Source organism: Piliocolobus tephrosceles, chromosome 6 (genome assembly GCF_002776525.5).
Source record: "Piliocolobus tephrosceles isolate RC106 chromosome 6, ASM277652v3, whole genome shotgun sequence".
NCBI lineage: Eukaryota > Metazoa > Chordata > Mammalia > Primates > Cercopithecidae > Piliocolobus > Piliocolobus tephrosceles.
Genome location: NC_045439.1, coordinates 7,469,176 through 7,493,051, shown reverse-complemented (window position 1 = coordinate 7,493,051; position 23,876 = coordinate 7,469,176). Strand labels below are relative to the sequence as shown.

The 23,876-nt window shown below is 45.1% G+C and overlaps 1 long non-coding RNA gene across 1 annotated transcript in view; it reads right to left on the bottom strand.

Moving 5' to 3' along the window:
* Positions 1–23,876, bottom strand: part of LOC111538157 — a 69,714-nt gene that overhangs the window by 5,782 nt on the left and 40,056 nt on the right. The window contains exon 3 of the long non-coding RNA XR_002730237.2: positions 23,584–23,656. This is a non-coding gene — a long non-coding RNA (uncharacterized LOC111538157). The remainder of the gene's footprint in view (positions 1–23,583; positions 23,657–23,876) is intronic.

Below are 23,876 nucleotides of genomic sequence, written 5' to 3'. Positions count from 1 at the left end.
AAATCATATCACCCACACAGACATAGAAAAATAGTGACCAAATGCCTAGCCCTATTTTTTTAAGCGGATAATTTTTATTTCAAGATATTAAGTGGAAAGAAGTAGGATTGCTGGTGGGGGCACCGCTGCCTAGATCCAAGGGAATGAGCATGCCCCAGGTCCATGTCATTCTTCATACCACTCCCTGACCCCAGAGGGGAACCTGGTCATCAGTCAGCTCTGCCCAGATACACAGAGCTCCCTGTCAGTTATTTAAATCTCACCCTTTTAGTTAGATGGTTAGACAAGGGTCTCCAGACAGAGAAGTCTGAAAATAGAAGAGAAACTAAAAGAAACACACTGAAAAATCGATTTTAGAGAAAACAAAGATAATTCAGAGAAAATAAGCTTGTATCCTCTGAGATATGTAAGGAGATATTGCACCTATAAGGTAAGAACAAGACGGTATGTAAAAGGAACAATCATTTAACAAGAAAGTCTTCTGGAAAATTAAATATATGACTGTCAAAAGAGAAGAAAATTCAACAAAAGCCTTGGAAGGTAACATAAAGAAAATCTAGAGAGCAGAATAAAAATATTGTGAGACAGAAATATGAGAAAAAAAGAAAGAGGCAAAGAAGCACAATTTAAGAGGTTCTGCATCCAACAAATAAAAGTTCCAGAAAGAGAAAAGAGGTTAAAATAAAGGATAGAAAAGTGTCCCTCTTCAAAAATAAATAATAATACAAAAGAATGTCCCAAAGGTAGAAGACATTGTCTTCAGAAATACTGGGCCATTGAGTGGCCAGTACAAACGTGTTTAAACAGATCCATAAGTAAGCATATCGTTATAAAATTTTAGAACACCAACAATAAAGAGATAAATGTTCAATCATCTAGGGATCATCTTCAAAGAAAAGGAAATAAAACCAAGGTCAGATTTGTCATTAGCGCCTCTGGGTTTGGCACAATGGAGAAATCCTTCTAAAGTTCTAAGGGTAAATAAGCAACAACTTGGAATTCTATATCCTGCTAAACTGTCACTGAAGGGCAAGAGTAGAATAATGTGTGAGAGATGAAGAAAGACATAATCAGGCATACAAAGATGTATAGGAAAGTTTATAGAGGCTACGCTTGTGTAATATGGTGAGTAAATAAGCAAGAAAGATGAATAAGATACAGTATTCAACCCAGGACGTAGAATGACAGCCCTACAGCACCCAGAGTAACTGGATGAGACCAGAGCAGAAGAATGGAGGATGCTGGGGGTTGGGAAGAATCTGTGAAAAATAGGTAGAATTCTATGGGTCTGAATTTATTTTTGAGAATTGCGGATACCTCAAGCAGGTGATGAATACAATTAGAAACTAAAAGAAGAAAAGGAAACGGACAGTATTTTGGGGGCGGGGAGATGGAGTTTCACTCTTGTTGCCCAGACTGAAGTGCAGTGACTCGACCTCAACTCACTGCAACCTCCACCTCCTGGGTTCAAGCGATTCTCCTGCCTCAACCTCCTGAGTAGCTGGGATTACAGGCGCCCACCACCACACCCAGCTAATTTTGTATTTTCAGTAGAGATGAGGTTTCACCATGTTGGCCAGGCTGGTCTTGAACTCCTGACCTCAGGTGATCCACCAGCCTCAGTCTCCCAAAGTGCTGGGATTACAGGTGTGAGCCACCGTGCCTGACTGAAATGAACAGTAATCATAGTAGTAATTACAGTATACTACTTGGCTGCAAATGCAATATTTACAGAATACAGTAAACATAATTTGTTTTCTGAACTTCCAGAACGCCTATATACAGACAAAGTGTTGTAGATTTAAGTTTATAAAATACGAAATAAATGTTACCAATCTTAGCAATATAAAAGCAAAAGTACAGTTGTTAGAAATGAGAAGTAGCAAGGAAACAAAAGGTGATGAGAGATTTGCAGTGTTCCTATGTTCATTTTACAAACAGTGAGTCAAGTGTTATTGTATACAGTTGAAGGAATGTGTATTCATATATAATTTACATTTACAAATGCAAATCATAAGGAAACTAAACGATTGTGAGGGGTGTGTGTATAAAATGAGTTGTAGGGAAAAAGACGAAGACGAAGGTGATGGTTCGAAAGAACAAATTCTTCATCTGTTACAAGAGGAGGTCAGCAGATGATATCTAAAGCTGATTGTTCAAAAAGAACATGATTAATGTGTATAGACACATGAAGTGAATCACCAGGACAAACAAAAACAAACAAAACTGGTTAACGAATTAAAAGTGGCTTACTCAGGAGAAAAGGACGAGTGTGAAGGGGTGCTGTGATGAAACTATTATCTTTTATTATTAGGTTGGCGCAAAAGTAACTGCGGTTTTTGCCATAACTTTTAATGGCAAAAACCACAAGTACTTTTGCGCCAACCTAATAACAATATATCTCTAATGATATGATTTTTAAATCACATGCAGATATTTGATCAATATTTTCAGTTATCATTTTTACCTAAGGCTGACTTCATGTTGCAGCCACAGTGCATGGTGGACACACCTGCATGTGTGTTCAGAGTTCCAAGCCAATGAGTCCAGCAGTGGACCATCCGGAAATTCATTCCTTATCTATGAGGAACATCTGAACCCTCCGCCTGTACCTTGGAACATGGGCCGTGAAAGGGATTGAAGCCTCATTTTTGGGGTTGGTTGAAGGTCACCAGGTGGAGGTTGTTAGTGGGAGGGTGCTAAGAGAAAATGCTGTATAAACGGCATGCCAACATGGTGAAACCCCATCTCTACTAAAAATACAAAATTAGCCAGGTGTGGTGGTGGGCACCTGTAATCCCAGCTACTCGGGAGGCTGAGTCAGGAGAATAGCTTGAACCCAGGAGATGGAGGTTGCAGTGAGCTGAAATAGTGCAACTGTACTCCAGCCTTGGCAACAGAGTGAGACTCCTTCTCAAAAAAAAAAAAAAAAAGCCAGGCACTGTGGCTCTCACCTGTAATCCCAGCATTTTGGGAGGCCAAGGTGGCCAGATCACCCAAGGTCAGGAGTTCAAGACCAGCCTGGCCAACATGGTGAAACCCCCCTCTCTACTATAGAAAATACAAAACTTAGCTGGGCATGGTGGCACCTGCCTGTGGTCCCAGCTACTGGGGAAGCTGAGAGAGGAGAATCACTTGAACCCAGGAGGTGGAGGTTGCAGTGAGCTGAGATAGGATCATTGCACCAGCGGGGATACCAGAGGTCAGAACAGAGACCTAGCAATAAGGAGGGGGGCATCCCTTGGAAAACCAAGCCTGGGTGACGGAGCAAGACTCTGTCTCAAACAAAACAAAACAAAAAAAGGGATTCGTTCATTTATCTATACCCGTTGCTTAGGAAGACCCTACTGAGAACAATGAGATTTTCATTTCTATCCTTGAGAAAACATATGTGACTCTTCCCCAAAACCAGGTCACAGGGGAAAGTTGCAGAGGCTGGGTACCCTTCTGCCCACCTTCACCGACACCTGGGTTTCATACACTATGGATGGAAAGAACTGAAATCAGGAGGCTGAAAATTTTAGACCCAGGTCTTTCACTTTCTCTAGCTGTATCACCTAGGCAAGTCGCCTCTCTTATCTGAACCTTGGTTTTTCAAAATATGAAATAACAGGGTTTGAAGCAGTAGCATCAGACCTTGTGGCCTTGAGCTAACTGGTCAACCCCAACAGCTGGCTTGTGGTGGGGGAGAAGCAGGGACGGGGGGCGTCTATTTGACGCTGCAGGCAGACAGGGCCAATTAGTGATATTAAAGAGGACTGTTTAGGCACCAAAGGGCAACGTGCAGTCTGCACCTCAGCGATCAGGTGGCAGCCTGTGAAGCAAGCCCATGTGATGGAAAGATGGCAGGCCCGGGGGTCCGGAGACCCGGGTTTAGTTCCAGCTCCGCCAAAACTTTGCTGGACGATCCTGAACAAGTCGCTACAGCTCTGTGGCCCTCACTGTCCTCACCTGGAAGATTAAAGGGTTCAACCAGACAATCCTCAGAGTCCTTTCCAGCTCTGACATGCTCTCATTCCATGATTGCGTGACCACCAAATTAAATTAGAATCAGAGCTTTTGCATCACCTGTGAGTTGGCGAAGACAAGAAACACGCCCATGCGTACATGAAAAAGCCTTCCACAGCGGGTCGCTCAGCTTTTTCTTGTTGTTGTTGTTGTTTCTTCCCTGCACTTATCAGCCCATGATCAAGGGTTCGCTCTCCAATGCAGGTGCTTATCTGCCGGCTGAGGCCAAGGGCACATCTTACTACCCAGCAGCTGGTGAGGCAATGTGGGCGTTTCTGCCACTGTTAAGCCGCCACCGCTGGCTACAAGGCGTTGCCTGATAAACAGACTTGCTACACACATGTCTGCCTGGGAAGGAAAGAGACTGCCTGCCAGCCTACTCCTGCCAAGGTCTGCACCCAGCCATCTGCAAGGGTCTGAGGACAGGCACATGCAGGGACTGTCAGGATCCTGCCAGACTTGGGAACAAAACAGATGGGACTTGAGGTTCCTGTGAGATGGGCTTCCCAGGCATTTGAACTCAATGCCTGAAGGGTCCCTGAGGGGATACCGGAGGTCAGAACAGAGACTTAGCAATAAGGCGTGGGGCATCCCTTGGAAAACCAAGGCTGGGCTTGGTATCAATATGTCAGGGAGAAATGCCCCCACAGATCTGGCTATTTATTTTATATATAAATATATATATATTTTTTTTAAGTTCTAGGGTACCTGTGCATAACGTGCAGGTTTGATACATAGGTATACATGTGCCATGTTGGTGTGCTGCCCCCATCAACTCATCATTTACATTAGGTATATCTCCTAATGTTATCCCTCCCCCAGCCCCCCACCCCCGACAGGCCCCGTGTGTGACGTTTCCCGCCCTGTGTCCAAGTCAGATTTGTCTATTTCTAAAGGCCAGGATGACTCATTTTTTCAAGGAAAATTTCCTGAGAACTGATATTCACCGAGCATTGAGGGAACAGGTGAAGTAATATGTCTAGGTCCTTCCCATCAGAGTTGCTAGTCTGTTGTAAGAGAAAATAACCACATTCCACAAATAATTGTAGTATGTTTTATTCCCTCATTTAACCAGTAAATATAAAATGAACACCTATTGTGCCCAGGTACCGTTCTCGGTACTAGACAAATTCAAGTGAATAAGATAGAAATTATGTCTATTTTGACTAGACGCAGTGGCTCACGCCTGTGTTCCCAACAGTTTGGGAGGCAGAGGTGGGCGGATCACTTGAAGTCAGGACTTCAAGACCAGCCTGGTCAATATGATGAAACCTCATCTTACTGAAAATACAAAAAATTAGCTGGGGGTGGTGGCAGGCACCTGTAATTGCAGCTACTCTGGAGGCTGAGGCAGGAGAATCACTTGAACCCAGGAGTCAGAGGTTGCAGTGAGTGGAGATCACGCCACTGCACTCCAGCCTGGGCGACAGAGTGAAACTGTCTCAAAAGAAAAGATGTCTATTCTTTCGGTGCACAAATCATCCACGCTGTTCTCACCATCTTCCCAGGGTGATGACTGTGTTTGCTGAGTGTTTCCTAGGGCCTGTGTACCTTGCTGGAGCTTTACATGTGTCAATTCTACTCACCCTAAAGGCCAAGGAGGTAGTGATTACAACTCTCCCTATTGCACAGAAACTGAGGCCAGAAAAGCCAGGAGCCTTTGCCTGCAGGCCCTCGGATAGTGGGTGTCTGAGGTGACATTGGACCCAGGCTTGCTAACCTCCAAAGCCTGATTTCCTTCTACTAAAACGTTATGCCCCAACTCAGTCTTGCCAAATCCATTTTTCCCACCCTGCCCTCGGCCTGCTCCTCCTCCTTTATGCCCTTGCTCAGGGACCCACATCACCATATCAGTCAGTATGCAGCAGGCTCTGCTGCAAGAACAGGTGACTCTTAAATGGCCATGGCCTAAAACAACTAGGAATTATTTCCTACTCATACTCAGCAGCAACGTGGGTAGTTAGGTGGCTCCTGCTCATCCCCATCCTGAGGTTCCCAAGCTGATGATGTCTCAACATGTGTTTCCTTGCTCAACAAAGCAAAATGGAGATCTGAAGGGCCTCACATCAGCTGGCACATGTGCCAGCCCAGAAGTGTCATCTGTCAGGTTCACCCTCAACACATTGGCCAGAGCTAGTCACATGGCAGCATCTGCCCACAAAAAAAGAGGTGGGATATTGAGAAGCAGTAGTGATGTCTGTCAATGTTGCTATTTGCCCAGGATCCCCAGGGTGAAACCTTGGTCTTCTGAGATTAATGGATGCTTTTTCCGCCTTCCCTAGGAGTTAGGGGCAACAGAGCTGACTGTGGAGTCCCGTAGACAGGTAGGACTTGTGAAGCTTTGTTACAAATTTTTCTGTGTGTGTCTCTGCTGTCTTATCTGTAAGAGGGGGCAATCATGCCTCTATCACAGGGTCATGGTAAACATTTGCAAGCTAGGTCCCTTCCTTTCCTTCTCACCCCTACCACACTCCCTTACAGTCGTCCAGCCTCTCCTCTCGACCACCCATGACTGACATCTCTCACAGGCGCTCCTGCGATGAGCTCACCCACCTGCCCCTCTGTCCTGAACCACATTCCCTCCAATCCATCCTCTGCCCCGTGGTTTCCCTGATCATCTTCCTGAGCCACAAACCTCACTTTATTGCTTCCCTGCTCTTGATTTTCTCACAGCCCCTCAGCCCCTCCGTGATACGGTCAGATCCGCATCTGTCTCTGCAGCCTCCTGACTTTCCCACAGCCCCATCCTCATACACATTACACCACTTCCCAGGAAATTCTTCCTGATTTTTTAAACCTGCATGTGTTCGGCTATTTTCTCCTTTTGCTTGGAATGGCCTTTTCCTATCTCAGCTGGAAAACTCCTGTTCATGCTTCAAAACTCAGTTCACATGTCACCTCGCATATGAAGGCTTTCCCAGCTACCCCAGCAGGGTTGATTATCTTTCACCTACTATAGATTCAGCGCTGCCTGAAATTCCATCAACAATACATTCCATTGAGACAAGCTAAAGTTTCATCAACCAGTCCCCTTTGTGAATGGGAAGAGCCCACACCACAGACAGCAGACCCAGCCCAGAATTTGAACTCTGGGCTTTTCTTGAGCTCATTTTGTAAACTTAGAAAGGTCACCTACCTACATGCATCCATCCCCTAGAGGAGGGACTCACTGTTTTGTGGAGCTGCCATAGAAATATCTCGACTTCTTTATGATTACCACCTGCCCAGGGCTTTTTCTATCTCAGGATCCACCTGTTTCCGAGGTGACAAAAACTAGAAATGACATCACCTTTCAAGAGCGAGCCCTCTCTCTCTCTCTACTCTTTGGCGTGACTTCTTCATTGTAGACACATCATACTTTGAGGTGTCACAGAAAGCACAGTCTTCCCATGACAAAATCTATACACGCAAAGGGAGCAATATGGGGGGTAGGGGTGTGGTTATTTCATCACGAACACATCCTATGTTGAGGACAAGGAAGTTTTATATTTAATACTTACACCCTTAGGTGTGGGGGCAGCTGGAGCTATGGTGGAACCTCACATTTATCCACATAATTCTTTGACAAGCAGCATTCCACTTGAAAGATAGGGAAGTTGAGGCACAGAATGGCGACGTGACTGGCTCAGGGCCCACCTCCATAATTTCAGGTCATGGACAGAAGCTCTTCTGGTTTCCAGGTTATTTTTTCAGAAATTCATTGAGCCGGATTCAATGGCTTACTCCTGTAATCCCAGCACTTTGGGGATCTGAGGCAGGTGAATCACTCGAGCTCAGGAGTTCAAGACCAGTCTGGGCAACATAATGAGACCTCATCTCTACAAAAACTAAACAAAAAATTAGCCAGGTACAGGCTGTGCTTTCTGGGACCTATAGTCCCAGCTACTTGGGAGGTTGAGGTGGGAGGATCTCTTGAGCCCAGGAGGTTGAGGCTACAGTGGGCTATGATCTCACTGCTGCACTCCAGCCTGAATAAGAGAGCAAGATCCTGTCTCAAAAAATAAATCAATAAATAAATACAGATCACTGAAAAGCAAGTCATAAATTTTGGTGATAACCCATGCCTGTGTGGATAACTGAGAAATAGCAGGGCAGCACAGTGGAATGTGTTCAGCCACTGAGAAAAATGCACCTGATCTCTAGCTAGCAACATAAACAGATGCCAGAAACACATCACTGGGGGGAATATGTTATTGATGGTTCTGGACAATATGATACATGATATCATTTACGTGAATGTTTAAACACAAAAATAATATATACTATAATTATAAAATATGTACACAATTTTTTAGTGGCTTAGAAGGACATGAAACTCATAATAATCGCTGCTTCTGGAGACAAGGAAATGGACCAGGATGGAAATAGTTGTCATCGGAGGCAGGCATGAATTGTGTGTTTATCTACAAGGTTCTAATAGTTTTTAAAGTACTCTGGTACATTCATATATTACTTGCAGAATAGCTCAACTATATACACAGAAAAATAACGGAAACAAATATAAGAAAAGGTAAAAGGTTAATTATGAGTGGTGAGAATATAAAGTGGTTGTAAATGTTTTGCACCTTTTCTTCCTTTTCAAATTTCCCCAAAAAATTCTATGAAAATAACTCTGGGTTCAGATCCCATCTCTGCTGCTAACAAGTTATAAGGCTCTTGTCAATGCCCTTTCCCTCTGTGTGACTCGGTTTCCTCACTGGTGACCAAAGGGGTTGGGTTAAACAATCACTTAGGTTAGCTTCCAGGTCTTAGCCCTGTGAGCTCCACACACAGAGGTGGGGGCAGATCCCTCCCCAACCAAGTGACATTTTCCAGCCAGACTAAAAATATGAAACTAAATGTTTCATAGGGCCAAATTGTCAATTGCTAAATGTAAGAAGGAAAATGGACGGAAGAGGAAATAATGCACTTAGGGTCCATGTTGAGAAGCAGCAGCAAGGTCTTACCAACCCAGCAACACAAGTATCTCTATGTGATGCAACTCCACCTCTCTTCTGTGCACACAGGACATGTACACCCCGCTGGGCTGTACAAGTGACAGCTAGAACCTTAAGCCTGTCTCCACTGTACGGCCCCTGGTGAGTTCTACTGCAGTATCTCAATCAGGGAGGTCAGACCAGTTCAGCCTACAGAAAGTACCGTTCTCCAGGTTCTGTACATCCCACCACCTCCAGTCCCTCTTCCCCCAGGTGCATGTGCGGAGCCAGCCACCCTTCCCCATCTAGTAGAGTCAAGACCAGGAAGCCACTCCTATCTCCCTATTCCAGGCCACCTCTCAGTGGGCTTGGAATCAAAGCACCTCACTCAGGTGAAACACTCCAAGACAGCTGTGGTCTGATCTGATCCCATTGCTCACCAGCCAAGGGGTAAGGAAAGAAACTGGACTCCTGATCCCATCATCATAAAAATCAGCACACTGGCTGTGAGGCTGGCCTTGTACTAAGCACACCACCTACTTTTTACCACTGATCCTCACAACAACCTATTTCATAGGCAGAAAACTACAACTCAGAGGGATCTGCCCAGTCCACAGCCAGCCGGGCCAGGGGCTAGCTCCAAGTTCAAGGCTTTTTGCCCTGGACAAAGTCACTGCATGTTTGTAGCTTGGCAAGTTCAAAAGCCATGTGAGGATGGGTTCCAGTCCTCCCCAAACCTTCTGTGGTCACATTCACGCCCTTTCAATGCAAAACGTCCCCAGCACTACCAGGCAACAGACTGCGATCACTGGACCGTCTGGACATCCCCAGGAAGAAGAAAGGGTGCTCTGGAGTCATCAGGCAAGCTTTTGCCATCTCTTGCTTTCTCTCCCTATAAATGGCACAAAGGTGCCCATGTCACAGTACTTTACGGAGGATCAAGCAGAGGGCAGGTAAGAGAGGTCTCCGCAGCACAAAGGTCCTCTGCAAATTCCTCCCGCTTTGGGTCAGCCTAAAAACAGGCACAGTTGCTCCTAACCTGTCCTAGTGGCTAAGACAGGCCAACATGTCCCAGTGAGAAGCATTGGCTGCCCAAGTCTAGCATTGCCTGTGGAGTTGCAGGATGTGGTTGGCGAGTAGAGCGAGGCATGTAGAGAAAGCCTTCCCAGAGGCCTTTGCAGCAAAGCCACAAGTTGGCGGGGCGGGGGGACAATTTGCTGCCTTCACTCTCTTTTGGTAATGCAGATTTTTTAAAGCTACCAAAAGGAAAAAAAAAAAAAAGTCATTTTCTTCCAAAATACTCTTCCTTCTCATGAAAGGGTAAGCATGGAAATTATTAGGCCTGAGAGAAAATCTGCTGTGCCAGCTTTGAGATCTCCCCAGGACGCTGGACAGCCTGCCTTTAGAAAAGAGGCCGAGCTCCTTCCTGAGCACGCCGGGCAGTCCTTTCAGTCTTAGTAAAGCGTAAATCACTGGGTCAAGGAGCAAAAACAAAACAGCTTTTAATGCCTGCTTGGACATCAAACCCATCTCACAAAATAGCACTTTGATGAGTCTCATGTACGTGAATCCAAAACACTCAGTTTAAAGATCCCTCAAAGCACAGGAGGCTTGGAAACTAGCAGAGAAGTACACTTTTTAAGAAACATGAAAAACACAAACCCACACTTGGGGCTTTGCCAAGCCCAAATGTTTGAAAAGATTTTTAACTATAGCCTGGCATCCGAGCCACTAACTGTGCAACTAGAGTGGACTCAGGGTGCCTATGGAGGAAGTTACCAGAATCCATTGACCATAAGCCCTCCTGGGGTGATTACCTCATCTAGCCATGTATCTTTAGGAAGGAAAGGTAGGCACCCCCTATCCCACACCTCACTTCCTCTGTCTTGTCATTCCCAAGCAATGTGGCTTTGGGGAGTAAATGATTCCCAGGTGACAGGGAGGGCAGGCTTCACGCACTCACTTTTACTGAGTATCTTCCCTGAGCATTCTCCATCAGCAAGTCAATGCCTCCTCTCCTTCCTGTTCTCACCGCGAAACCAGGACTTATTTTGTAGCTGGATGGACCGGCTGGAGAGGCTAGAACCCAGGGTGCTTGAAAAGTAGCAGAGGTAGGTAGTGGGAATAGGGTCAGAGAAGCGGGTGGCAGGCACAGAATTATAGCAGCATCCTTGGGGAGTTTGGGGACAGTGAGCAGGGACTTTGTATTTGGAGATTAAAACAGGAGAGAGATGGAGGGGACAAGAGCTCCTGACCCTAATGTGTGTGAAAGTCTGGTTCTCTGCGAGTCCAAGAGCGAGACTCTGAGAGTTGCATGGAGAAGGTTTATTGATGAGTGTTCTCTGGCACAACAGGTTAGGAAGGGTGGAGGGAGCATTGAGAAAAGCAGGATTGGGCAGAGGAGAAAGTTGCACTATGGTTCAGCTGCAGCTGATCTCACAGGAAACTCTGGAGCTAGGAGAGACCTTCAGGGATGCCCCCAAATCAAAGCAAAGGGATTGGGCATTTGTACTCCAGCATTAACTGGACATAGGATGCAGGTTGCCTATGGAGAGGGCATGTTTTGGCTGAGGGCAATGTCCAGAGAGTGATGACACAGCCAACACTCCAGACACCTGAGGCAAACCGGGATCAGGGCTGCTCCCCACCGTATCGACCATTGTCCACCCCTTGTGGTGCCTACACCCATTTATTTCACATACTCAGTTTACTCTATCTGGGAACAGCTGCTCCAGGATTCTGGTTGGTCATTTTCCCTGGGAGGACTTACAAGAGCAAGGTTAATGGGACAGACTGCAGCCACCACTACTGCCCTGTTGTCATAGCTGCATCTGACACTCATGGTCTCTCCTATAGTACATTTTGTACCCCTTCTTATTGTTGTTAGCATCTCTACTGCATGGCAGGAAACAGGGGCTCACCAGAGGGAACGAAACACCCCATCTCACCACTGTAAAACTCTCACTTGAAGGATAAGGGAAGCAGGACTGGACAAAGGGAGAAGCTGAACTTCAGTGGCTCCCACGCCTTCCTAATATCCAACCTTGGCATAGCAGACCTGCAGGGTTTGAGGATCCGACTTCCTCTGGAACACTCTGCCACTTTTGTAATTATGACCTGGGCCTGATCCTCAACTCTCCGTCCTCCAGGAGGGTGAATCTCTTTATCTGCTGCCCTCTGGCTTTCACACTTAGCCCTTAATTGGTGATTAATCACTCTCAGCCTAGCATTGTCTCTGTAACGCATTCATTGCCCCCAGCGACAATTCCATAGTACTTTTAATTACTATCCCCTCCCTCCTCACCTGACAAATTGCACCTGCCAGTGCACCCCTTCCCCCAATATCCCATCTCATTTCACCACCAGCAAAAAGGTCAAATAATTGCATTGCCACTGCATGCCTGGGTTCTGTCCATGCGGCACCTTCTCCAGGAATGAAGTCTCCACTGCCAGTTAGCCAGCAGGTGATCCAGTGCCAAAATCGAATTCTAGAGTCAGCCTCCTAGGGCCACTGCAGGAGCATAGATTGTTTAGTGGGCTCGTAGGTAATAGAAGATGAGATGGAATTTACATCCTGGAGGTTTGTTGAAGAGAGCTCTGTTATGGTTTGGCTGTGTCCCCACCCAAATCTCATCTTGAATTGTTAGCTCCCATAATTCCCACGTTTTGTGGGAGGGACCTGGTGGAAGATAATTTTATCATCATGGTGTTTTCCCTCATACTGTCCTCACGATAGTGAATAAGTCAAACAAGATCTGATGGTTTTATAAGGGGAAACCCCTTTCATTTGGTTTTCATTCTTTCTTGTATTCCATCATGTAAGATGTGCCTTTGACCTTCTGCCATGATTGTGAGGCCTCCCCAGCCACATGAAACTGTGAGTCCATTAAACCTCTGTTTCTTTATAAATTACCCAGTCTGGGGTATGTCTGTATCAGCAGCATGAAAATGGACTAACACAAGCTCTCAGGAGCCACACCTGTGATGGAGCAAGGGGAATATGGGGCAGAAGGAGAAGCTGGACTGGGATCCAGTTGCAGTAAAGGCCTCAGCTCACCCCATGGGGAGCTCTCAATCTGGTGTCACCCATCAGAGCTGTCCTGGATTGAAACAAGGGGGCCAGGTCTTTATGTCCAGCTGGCACAGTTAGTAGAGACGGGATACACCCAGGGAGAGGGAGAAACTTAGGGCTAAGCAGCTTCCTTCAGCCAAGAGCAATTTCCAGAAAGGGATACAGCTCTGAGCCAGCCCTGGCCAACAACCCCAGCAGCTGGGAAATGAGTTCCTGGGCCCTAACAGAGAACATACGCCATGCATCACAGCATCCACTACAATGTCCACCTTCCCCAGGAGATGAGACAAAATTCATTGCATAGACACACGAATGAGTACGTGATTACAAGGCCTGAGAGGTGCTCAAAGGATTGGGCACCAGTGAGGGTCTCTGTTTTCATTGGAGGGTTAGGGAAGGCTTCTTCAGGGAAGAGAATTTGAGCTGAGGGATGAGCAGGCCAAAGCTGGGTGAACACAAAAGGGGATGAAGCCATCCAGCAGAAGACCTGACAGGTGTGAGCAAGAACCAAGACACAGGAAGGATGGAGGTGCTCTTAAAGAACTGCAAGAAGGCGATGGTGGCTGGAGGAAGAGCAAGGAAAACCTTGGCCTGAGATGAAACCCGACAAAACCAAAAAGGGAAAACCAAAACTAGGCCTGGTTTGATGAAGCCAGATAAAATGAAAAAAGGAAACCAGGCCTGGAGAGCCACGGGGAGGGATTTTGATCTTCAAGGAGCTACTGAGGATGAATTTAAGGCTTGGAGAGGCAAAGCAGCAAAAAGTCATGGCACACAGGCCACTTATTGGGGATCTCCTGAGGATCATCCCCTGCTGACGGCAACCCTTGGCAATGCAAACCCTTGGCAATGCAAACCCTTGGTGTGGTCATGCTGAGGTCAGGCTTGAGTTGTGGCTAAGATGGGGCCACATCTGGGTGGAAGGGGCCGCCAGGGAATAGGCATAGGACAGTGAGAGGGAGAAACTGCAGGGCCAAGTCCCAGCAAGTGGATTCTGTAGAAGATGGAGAACAAGGCTGGCTGGCCAGGACCAGATCACAGAGTGCACCATTCACCAGGCTAAGGAGACTGTCCCTCAGCAGGTAGGAGACGAGAGCTAGCAGCCTTGGGATGATGCAGTGTGGGATTAAAGATGGTAAGTACAGGCAGCATAGTGGAGTCTTGTGCTCGACAGAATAATGGCACCCAAAAATGTCCACATCCTAGTCCCGGGACCTGTGAACATGTCATTTTACATGGCAAAGGGACTTTGCTAACATGATTAAATTAAGGACTTTGAGATGAGCAGATGATCCTGGATTATCCAGGCAGACCAAGTGTCATCAAAATGTCCTGATAAAAGAGAGGCAGGAGGGACAGGGTTAGGAGATTCAAGGTTGCCAGGTGGCTGGCTTTGAAGATGGGGGCAGGAACAAGGAGCCAAAAATTACAAGCAGCTTCTGGAAGATGTAAGAGTCAAGGAAATAAGTTCTTCCCTAGAACCTCCAAGAGGAAGGCGGCCCTGCTGAGTTCTTGATTTGAGCCCAATAGGACCCATTTCAAACCCCTACTTCTGGGGTGGGATTAAGGAATGATGGACATCAGGATATGGACAGTGGAGAAGGAAGGGGAGCCATACATGAGAGAGGGTCTGGGAGATAGAAGCCACGGGATTGAGGGGCACCGTCAGTCAAGAGCAGTGAGTATAAGTGGGAGACCGCGTGATTTCTATGGGGCGACATTCACAGAGAGGAAAGAGAAGAAGAGACAGGAACTGGAGGAGAGGCTGGTGTCTGCACTCTGCTGCTGTTCCTTTAGAGAGGAGCCAACCAAGTTCGCCTCTGGGAGAGTCTGAAAGTTTCTGGCATGGCTAGACCTGCATGGCTCATTCAATACTCTACATTTTCCATCTACCTGAGACTACGTGGATTCAGAAGCAAAAGGAGAAGATTATAACTCCCAACACAAAACTTCATCCATAGGCTGCAAGCTGGAGAAGTGTGGGCCTCCAGGATATCAGCTGCCTGGTGCTGGGGACAGTCACCTGTCCTAGTGTAGGGCAGGGAAGTAAAAAGGGGTGGAGGGCGGAACCGCGTGCTCCATGACTCAGCCCTGTGAAGGTGCCAGCAAGGGAAAGGTTGGGAGGCAAAGAGAGGAAGTCTACACCTGGGATGCCAACTGCTCTGCCCAGCCCCCTAAAACGGGCATTCCTGCTTGATCACCTCCAGTGTCAGGGAATGGCCTCCCTCGGACAGGGTTGGCACAGTAGGCTTGGCTGGTGTCAAAGGATCTTCCTTAGCCTGTCCCAAAGTTGGCTTCCATATTGATGTCTTCTTGTTTTTCCTTTCAGGCCCTACTGAGTGCCTTCACTCCTTTTCTCAGTTAGCCCCTGAAATCTGAGGGCAGTGGCATGTGTTCATCTAGGGGCAGCATGCTCCATCCTTCCACAGCTCAGTTCTGCCCCTCCTCAGTATCTGATGAGATGGAAGTCTCCCCTCCCCCACTCCTCGTCGCCTTCTTATAAAATGTCCTGCGATTTGCTGCTTTTGGGGGAGGGAGAGCCCACTGCCCACCCTGAAGTGAGCACAATGCCTGCAGGCAGCAATGCAGAAATGAGCAGAGTGCCCATCTCCCCATCCTAAACCTGAGTCCACTGTAATGCAACCTCAGATCTCAATCACTTTATATAAGCCGCCACAGCATCCTGTTGACTTGGGTTGAGTATGATTCCCAAGGTATTTGATTCATGCATTTCTACAAAGCTCAATTTACCCTACCCTGATCTTCCATGTGCTCCCGCTCTTTGACCCTACATAGAGGAGGTTGCGTGAATGTGGCTTCAGGGTCCAAAGGGTTCTGTGGTCGTGGGTCATTGCTCTGTCTTCCCCATCAGGCTGGAGCTCCTCTAGGAAGTGACTCAGTCTTATGAATGTCTGTAATGCTAGAATCCACCATAAAAAATTAGGGGCTGAGAAAAGGGAGAAAATGGAAGAAGGAAGGAGGGAGGACAGGAAGGGCAGCAAATGTGAAAGGAATAGAGGAGGGAACCACAGGAATGTGCCACACCTGGGTAGGTGCACGTAAGCCTGAGACATGAAGGGAGGAAGCCGAGGTGGCAGGGGCTTCTGCAGAAACAGGTGTGGCTGAGTGTTAGGCAGGCTTGGGACATGGGGAGATGAGTAGAGCCGGGGCAGAAGACAGAGACTGGACCGCACTGGACCACACTCAGGCACCACTCAAGGCAGTGTCGTCTCCCTGGTCTGTCCAATCTCACAGGAATATACCCCAGCCTCTCTCTGAGGCAGTGCACATTGGCTCACTGGGCTGCAAAAAGTACAGTTCCAGCCCCATCAGAAAGTGAGGCCAAAGCTGGAATCAGAATTGCCATGGAGCCTGGAGCAAGCCTGGGCTGAGTCCTACCCATCCCACCCCTCCAAGGAAAAGCCATGAGGCTGGGCAATGAGGCTGGGACACAGCAAAGAGGGGAAGAAGGGAAACCTAAGGATATGGAGAACTCGATGAGATGATCTGTGTAGAGTACTCCACACAGGGCCCAGCACTGAGCAAATGTTCTTTAAACCATGACGATGGCAGAGGCGGTGGTTAGAATGAGGGAAATCAAGAAGAAAACTAGTACAGATTGAGTGTCTACTGTATGCACTTGGCATCTACTAGCTGCCTTCACCACTGGGATTTCCATTAACCCTGCTCAGCAATTTTATGGGGTGGGTAAGCTTATCCCTGTTTTACAGATGAGGAAGCTGAGGTCCAAAGTATGGAGCTCTCTGCAAAGTTTAAAATGGGTAGGACGGGAGTCAAACCCTGGTCTTTGTGACTCTGCAGCTCCTGTTTTCCAGTGTAGAGGGAGACAGCGGAGAAGAAACAGGAGAAGATGAATAGCACCAGAAAACTATTTAGTAGGACTTGTGCTTTTCTAGCCCACCAGGGGCCAAACCCTGAGTGAGGCACAGAAAACCAAATATGGGCTCTGATCCCAGGGAGTCCACAAAGGTGCATTGGGAGGCAGGAGGTGGCAAGAACAATGATCGTACTGAAGCAGACCATGCCACAGTAGGGGATACACAGCATTCTTGAGGGCGCAGAGGAGACAGGTGAGGTAAGGCTTCCTGGAGGAGATGACATTTGAGCTAAGCCGTGTGAGTAAGCATCCATCTTCCCAGAAGATCAAGGCATATCTGGTTCAGGGCAATGTGTGAATATTGACAGTGCCTGACACATTTTCCTGCCCTGCTCTGCCCCTTATTCACCCACTCTCCACAGCAGATTCCAAACCAACAGTAGACGCCACAGTTGCTCTAAAGCCATCCTACTAACAACTTCCCTCTGTCTTTGTTCTTCCTTCTGTCCAAGGAACTTTAAAGACCCCCAGCCCTAACACAGGACATCCAGTCTCAGACTAGGAAAAAAACTGTTTCAGCCAAGCTGGCTACAGGCAAAGCATCTCCCCTGGAAGAGAGAGAAGGTTCCCAGGTTTGGGTCAGGGGGCGTAAATCGATCCACAGCATACAACAGGAAATAGAATAGCACCTCACCCAAACTAGTTATGTAATGTTTAAAAGGCAGCTCTCAAATGGGAAGAGCATTTATCTATTATGAACATTTTCCATTTTTAGTGGTAATTGAAGTTTCTCGTCGGAGGCTCATGCTAAAAGCGCCGGGGTATTGTGATCTTCCCCACCCTTTTGAATGCAATTAGAGAATTTAATCAAACTCCACTGCAAGTGCAGTGCCAGCCAGGCTATTTTTGCATTTTTCAATCTAGAATCATTTGGGGACTTTTTAATTGTTAGTTGGGTTTATTTATTGAACTCGAGCTTAAAAGAAAAATAAACAGCAAGAAGGCAAGAAGTAGCTGGAAATGCAAGAAGAACCCAATCCCTGCGATTTAATCAAGTCTGTCCTTGTTAGCTCCCGCAAATGCTAAATTCCAATGAATTCAAATTTCAACCGGGTCTCTAAACATCACATTATTTACATCTTTCATATATTATGGTATTTCAAATAAGATTGTTATAAAATTGCCCCAACTTTGGGCAACCGTAGATCATAAAGTGGGAACATTATTGCATTAAAGGAGAGGGGCTGTATCTCATTGAAAACACATAAGCACATAATTTCATAGACGTATATCTGCAGCCAGATATATATCTATGAACAATGAAATTGCCCCAAAATTAAAAGCCTTCTGGCTATATATTTGTAAACACAATCAGATCACAATCCAATGAAGGAGCCTTTCTGAATTAATGTGCATCACGTGATCTTCCTATCATTACATTTATAACTTTCCTTTTGGACAGCTCACTGCCTTCTCTTTGTCTCCATAAAAGTACGAGGGTTTGTGTGTGGATTTTCTTGTTTTCTTTGGCTAATGGTATATGTCTCTATCCTTGTTTTTAAAGAAAGGGGATTAGATCAGAACTGTGAAAAAAATACACAAAGAAAGAAAGAAAGTCACTTTTACACCTGCAGATAGCGAGAGTCCCCATCTAATTTCTCATAACTTCTGGCATAAAACACTTCGCATTTTAAAAAGAAACTGTCATCTCACTCATTTTTATGATTTTGATAATGAGAATGGAAACTATATTGTTAACCAGAAAAGCGCAGTGATTTTATACACACATTTAAAGGGAAAGACCATTCCTTTAATTTAGATCATTTAAAACAAAACTTTCCAAGTGACAACCTTTTAGTTGTAATTTATTCATCTACTGCAGTTCAGTTTTCATGGGGGAAGTCACACCTGAGAAACAGGGTGCACAGTAAATGTGTAAGCCTTCCTCTTCCACAAACAAAGCCACAGAGGTACCCCAGAGTCTGGTAGGAGTCCACACTGGTCTGGTAGAAGGAGTCTGGTGGAAGGCATCCACACTGAGAGTGAGAAGATCTAGCTTCCACATCGGCTCTGTCTAGTGTGTTGTTTCCAAATGCATAAGGACCACTGAGCCTCAAGTGACCAAAAGCCGAATGAATAAAGTATCTGGTGTATCTCCAAAATCCAAGGTGCATTGGGTTTAGGCATGGCTGGATCCAAGATCTTCAACAATGCAACGGGAATTAGTCTATCTTTCTCTCTTGTCTCTGTTTTCCTCCGTGTCGGCTTTATTCCTGGAACCTATGTGATCGTGCTTAGCAGATACATACTTGTGTCATATGTACTATTCTTGTGCTACTGTACTACTCTTGTGCATCTGTACTACTCTATTGGGTACACTAGAAAAAGGCCCCGTGTTTGCTCCCACGGGCCACCTCTGAGTCCTTGCCCATCCCTGAACTAATTCATGGTGCTCAGGCAGGTGGAATGCACTGAGTTCCTGAGCCCAGGTCACCTGCACACTCTTGGAATTTACAGAAGGAGGCAAGCCGCATCCACGTGACATGGATGGCAGAAGGGGCTACTGCATATCCTCAGGGGTGCTGGAGCTTCAGAAAGTAACAAAATGGGTGATACGTAGCTTTCTCATCTATCAAATTGAGCCAAATTGGCCAAATATTAAAACTGTGTGTGAGAGAAACCTATATCGTGGGAAAACTTTGTTTCTCAAACTGCCAGGTGATCGTTCCTATTTGGTTATTCTCATAATTTCAACAAATACAAGATTCCCAAGTAAAGTCTGTTTTGTTCTGTTGAATTTGTGCTTGGTTTTTAACCCAGGCTGGTTCAGTCCTTCCCTAGGACAATTGTTCCCTAGAACAATTTGATAGTTCTCAGCTATCAAATTGAGATTATAAATATGAAGGTATTTAGCAGAGTCCAAATGAAAAGCATTATATAATACCAGACTTAAACTGCACATTATGATTATGGGATACTATGAAAAGTGAATCAGCGGATGACGCCAAACTAGTCTCCAAATGAGTCCACAGCACACACGTTTGCCCTCTTCACACCTGCTTTGTGTCAGGCAACTCCCACAAGAAAAGAGGCATTGGAGTTCATGATATCACTTCAGTGCCGTTAAATTAATGTATTCTTTATAATTAACTTAAATGTAAGTGCACTTGAACTTTATTCCATTGTATGGCTTTTTTTTTTTTTTTTTTTTTTTTTTTTTAAGATGTAGCCTGAGCTTCAAAGCACATCACATATTCTCGAAAAAAATTATCGGAAATAGGTTTGCAGCCACCATTAGAATTTGAATGTCCAGAATGGGCAGCCCAGAGAGACACCTCCCATCATAGAGTGGGGATAAAATAAAATTAGTTTGTCTTTTTCTCCCATTGTGATAGCGTGCTTTTTTTTTTTAAAGAATATCGACTCTGTTTAGTAAATATAATACATGTTCATTGTGAAAATACCCCAATAATACAAAAAAGTAGAAAAAAGCCAGTTTAAAAAAAAAAAAAAGAAAAACTATTCAAAATTCCATCACACAAACAATGACCACCAGTATTTGGTAAACATTATTCTAAGCATTCTTCTATGTGTAAAAACAGATAAAATGATAGTGATGGTGAAATAAAAGAAAGATAAAGGGACAAAAATTGAAACATTATGCACACTTTTTAATATTTAAAAGTTCTAGATTATATTTTACTTGAATTTAATGGAATAAAAAAGAAACTAAAGTAAAATTGGAAGGCTTATCTCAGATCCATTCTCTTCAGTATATGGGATATGACTTCCTTCCTAAAAGGCCCCTCGAAAGGAAAAAAAGACATTATAACACACATTGGGTCTGAGTTATCTTTAAATTACATTTTAATTTTAGACTAATAGCTTCCTGCAATGAAGGAAGTGGAAATTAACACCATATATTTCTTCTCTATCTCTCAACTCTTTTTAGTTGTATTATTATTGTCTAGCTTTATAATATTTACATTTCATTCAGTGAACAAAATTTTGGTTCAGTCGGTTTTAGTGACTGTTATGTTCACCATCTCGCCATGATGCCATCATTCCTGCATCATTTATTTTACTTCATCTTTGTGTTGTATAGATTTGAAAAACAAAATAAATAGGGAGTTTCCATTTGGGGAATGTTTATTTTCCCTGAAATGCTCATAAGTATTGTGATCTGTAGCCCTTATTTCAGTAATGTTTTCTTCAGTTATATCGTTTAATGTTTTTCAGTGTAATGTGTTCGGTCTCTCCCCAAAGAATACAAATTATGCATTTATCTTATTTCTCTTTTCTGCCTATCTATTATAAAAATATACTGAAGCAGGAGGATTGCTTGAGACCAGAAGTTCAAGACCAGCCTGGGCAACACAGCAAGGTCTCATCTCTATAAAAAATTCAAAAATTAACTGAGCATGATGGTATACCCCTGGAGTCCCAGCTACTCAGGAGGCTGAGGCAGGAGAATCACTTAAGGCCAGGAGTTCAAGGCTGCAGTGACCAATGATTGTGACACTAAACTCCAGCCTAGGTGACAGAGCAAGAACCTCTCCCCCACCACAAAAAAAAAAAAAAAAAATTATAATAGTAGTGTATCATCTTTACAATCATTTTATATCATCATACATTGAAAATGGGGGATGGTATTTTTCCTTGACACAGTAGCTGGAGAGGCTGGGGGTTATGTAAGCCTCCCAAATATCTTTCAATATGTGGGAGTCTTGTACTATAATGAGTGTGGTGCTGAAGATGCCAATAGATACTATAGAGTTGACCAGACCAGCGTGTCCTCGGCAATGTTTCTCTAGTATGTTGATTCCCACTTTCAGATTCTAGTGAAGCTTAAATTTGTGTAGCATTTTTCTTTTTCACATCAGTTTTTTTCTTGAGTTCTGCCATCTCCCTTTTCATCTCTTTATATGTTGTTTTATAATTTTTTTTAATTTATGGAGAATTATTTGTCTAAATTTTTTCACTCTTTCCTTGGGCAATTTATGTTAGAAATTCCCTTTATCTGCCTTTTGATGAGAGAGTTCTTCCCTCCATTGCTGTGATTATTTTATTTTTGCAGTACAATAGGTCACAGGCTGGTTTCTCTGTTTAACCTTTCATGCTGAATGGAGCTAGCCACATATTGACTTGAGAGAGAGTGAGGTGAAAAACAGCATGAACTGGGACATCACAAATTTGGACACGGCCTGGTGTCTGGAACTCCTCATTTCTTAAATGTGATTTCCTTTGCCCTGAAACATGTCCCTATCCTGTTGGCCTTGAAAAGGAGCTTTTCCTTTTCCATGGGAGGTCTCTGAGTTTGATCCAGAGTTCAGCATCTATCTCTCCTCCTCCTCATTGCACAGATAACCAGTGCTTTCCCGAGACCAAGGGCCTTAGTCGTAGGTACTACAACTGGCATGCTGAGTCCATTTCTCCTGCACCTCCACCCTCTCATCATTGCATGATGTCATCCGAGTCTCCACAGGACATTACCCACCCATGCGTAGATGATGTGGTCATAATCCATGGTTCATTCGATATGTCATTTAGCCCCGGGTGACTCGTTCTTAGGGAAAGTTGTTTCCGGCTCAAAGTCCAAAGAGTTGGTACTAGCTCTGGGTACCCTCCTCTTCAATTGCATTTTGCAGGATTTAGGAGATATGCATAACTTTCCACGGTTTGCGAGTGTGGTTTTTCCTTATGTCAAGGAAAGTGAAAAATTGATCCATTTTCATTGTTGGCTGAGATACATTTTGGGTAACAGTAATAGAGACAAATGTCCCAAACCCACTTTGTGTAGCCAGAAGCCTGGCTTGAGTTTTGTCTAGAAAAGGGTTTCCCACTTCAAAGGGTCTTCATCCAGCTCAGATCCAGTTTTCTAGCTGTGTAACTTCAGCCCTCAATTTCTTAACTGTGGCATAGTTTCCTCATCTGTAAAATGGGGAGAGTCATCGTCCCTAATCTTCACAGAGTTGTTGAGGACCAGCGAAGGAATCTATGATAAGATCTCAACACAACCCGTCGCAAGAACACCTCCTGTTGTTATGATAATGATCCCACAACATCATGAGATGGACACCATGGTCTTCGTGTGACGGATGTGAAAACTGAAGCGCAGGTCAGATGACTTTCCCAAGTCTTCCCAGTATCTAAATGTCAAACCTTGGCTTCAAAATCCAGACCTCTGCTCTACCCTGTTCCCAGCCTCGAGAGATGATCTGTAGAGCATGCTCTACCAATACTTTCAGGTTCACTAGAGCTTTAGATCAACGTGGACCCATTTTATGGATGAAGGAAAACAGAAGGAGACTTGTCTAAGGCACCAAGGCTAGTAAGCCACACAATCAGGACTAGAATGCCGACCTTCAGCTATCTAGAAACTAATGGAAGAATGCAATGAGCTAGTTGATCCATGCCCAGAGGAGTACCTGCACCTGATATGGGGGCAGAGAGAGAAGAGAAGGAGGAGGCAGGATGGAAAGCAGGTCCCATCCACCTGCACAGGCATAGACACATCATCCCACCCTCTGAACCACCAATGCCTCATCTTGAAAATGGAGATAACATCTGCATCATCAGCATCAAGTGAACCAAAGCCCCTTCTGAAACAGAATCTACTCTATTATCTCAGCTGTGTTTTTAAAAACCATTCATCCCTCAGTGTGCGTGTCTGTAAGGTCATTTCTCCATCTCTTATCTATCTACCGATCTGTCTAAACACAGGAAGAATGTAAACAAAACATACTCACGTGTGTTTTTCTGGGTGGCAAGGATACAGGTGATCTTCATTTTCTTTCTGCATTTCTAAATTTTCAAACGTTCCTGTAAAAAAAAAAGAGCATGTGTTATTTATATTACCAAGGAAAAACACAAGCCTTCCGTGAATACTGGTCTTGGTAGTGTTGCTGCAGGATGACTGAGACAGTGAGGGCGCTGAGGTGCCAGGGGTCTGCACTCTGACAAGCCTGACGTTACTTCCCTTTCCCCGGTCCGAGAGCTCTGGCTTGTGCCATACCATCCCTGAGCCTCCATTTCCTCATCT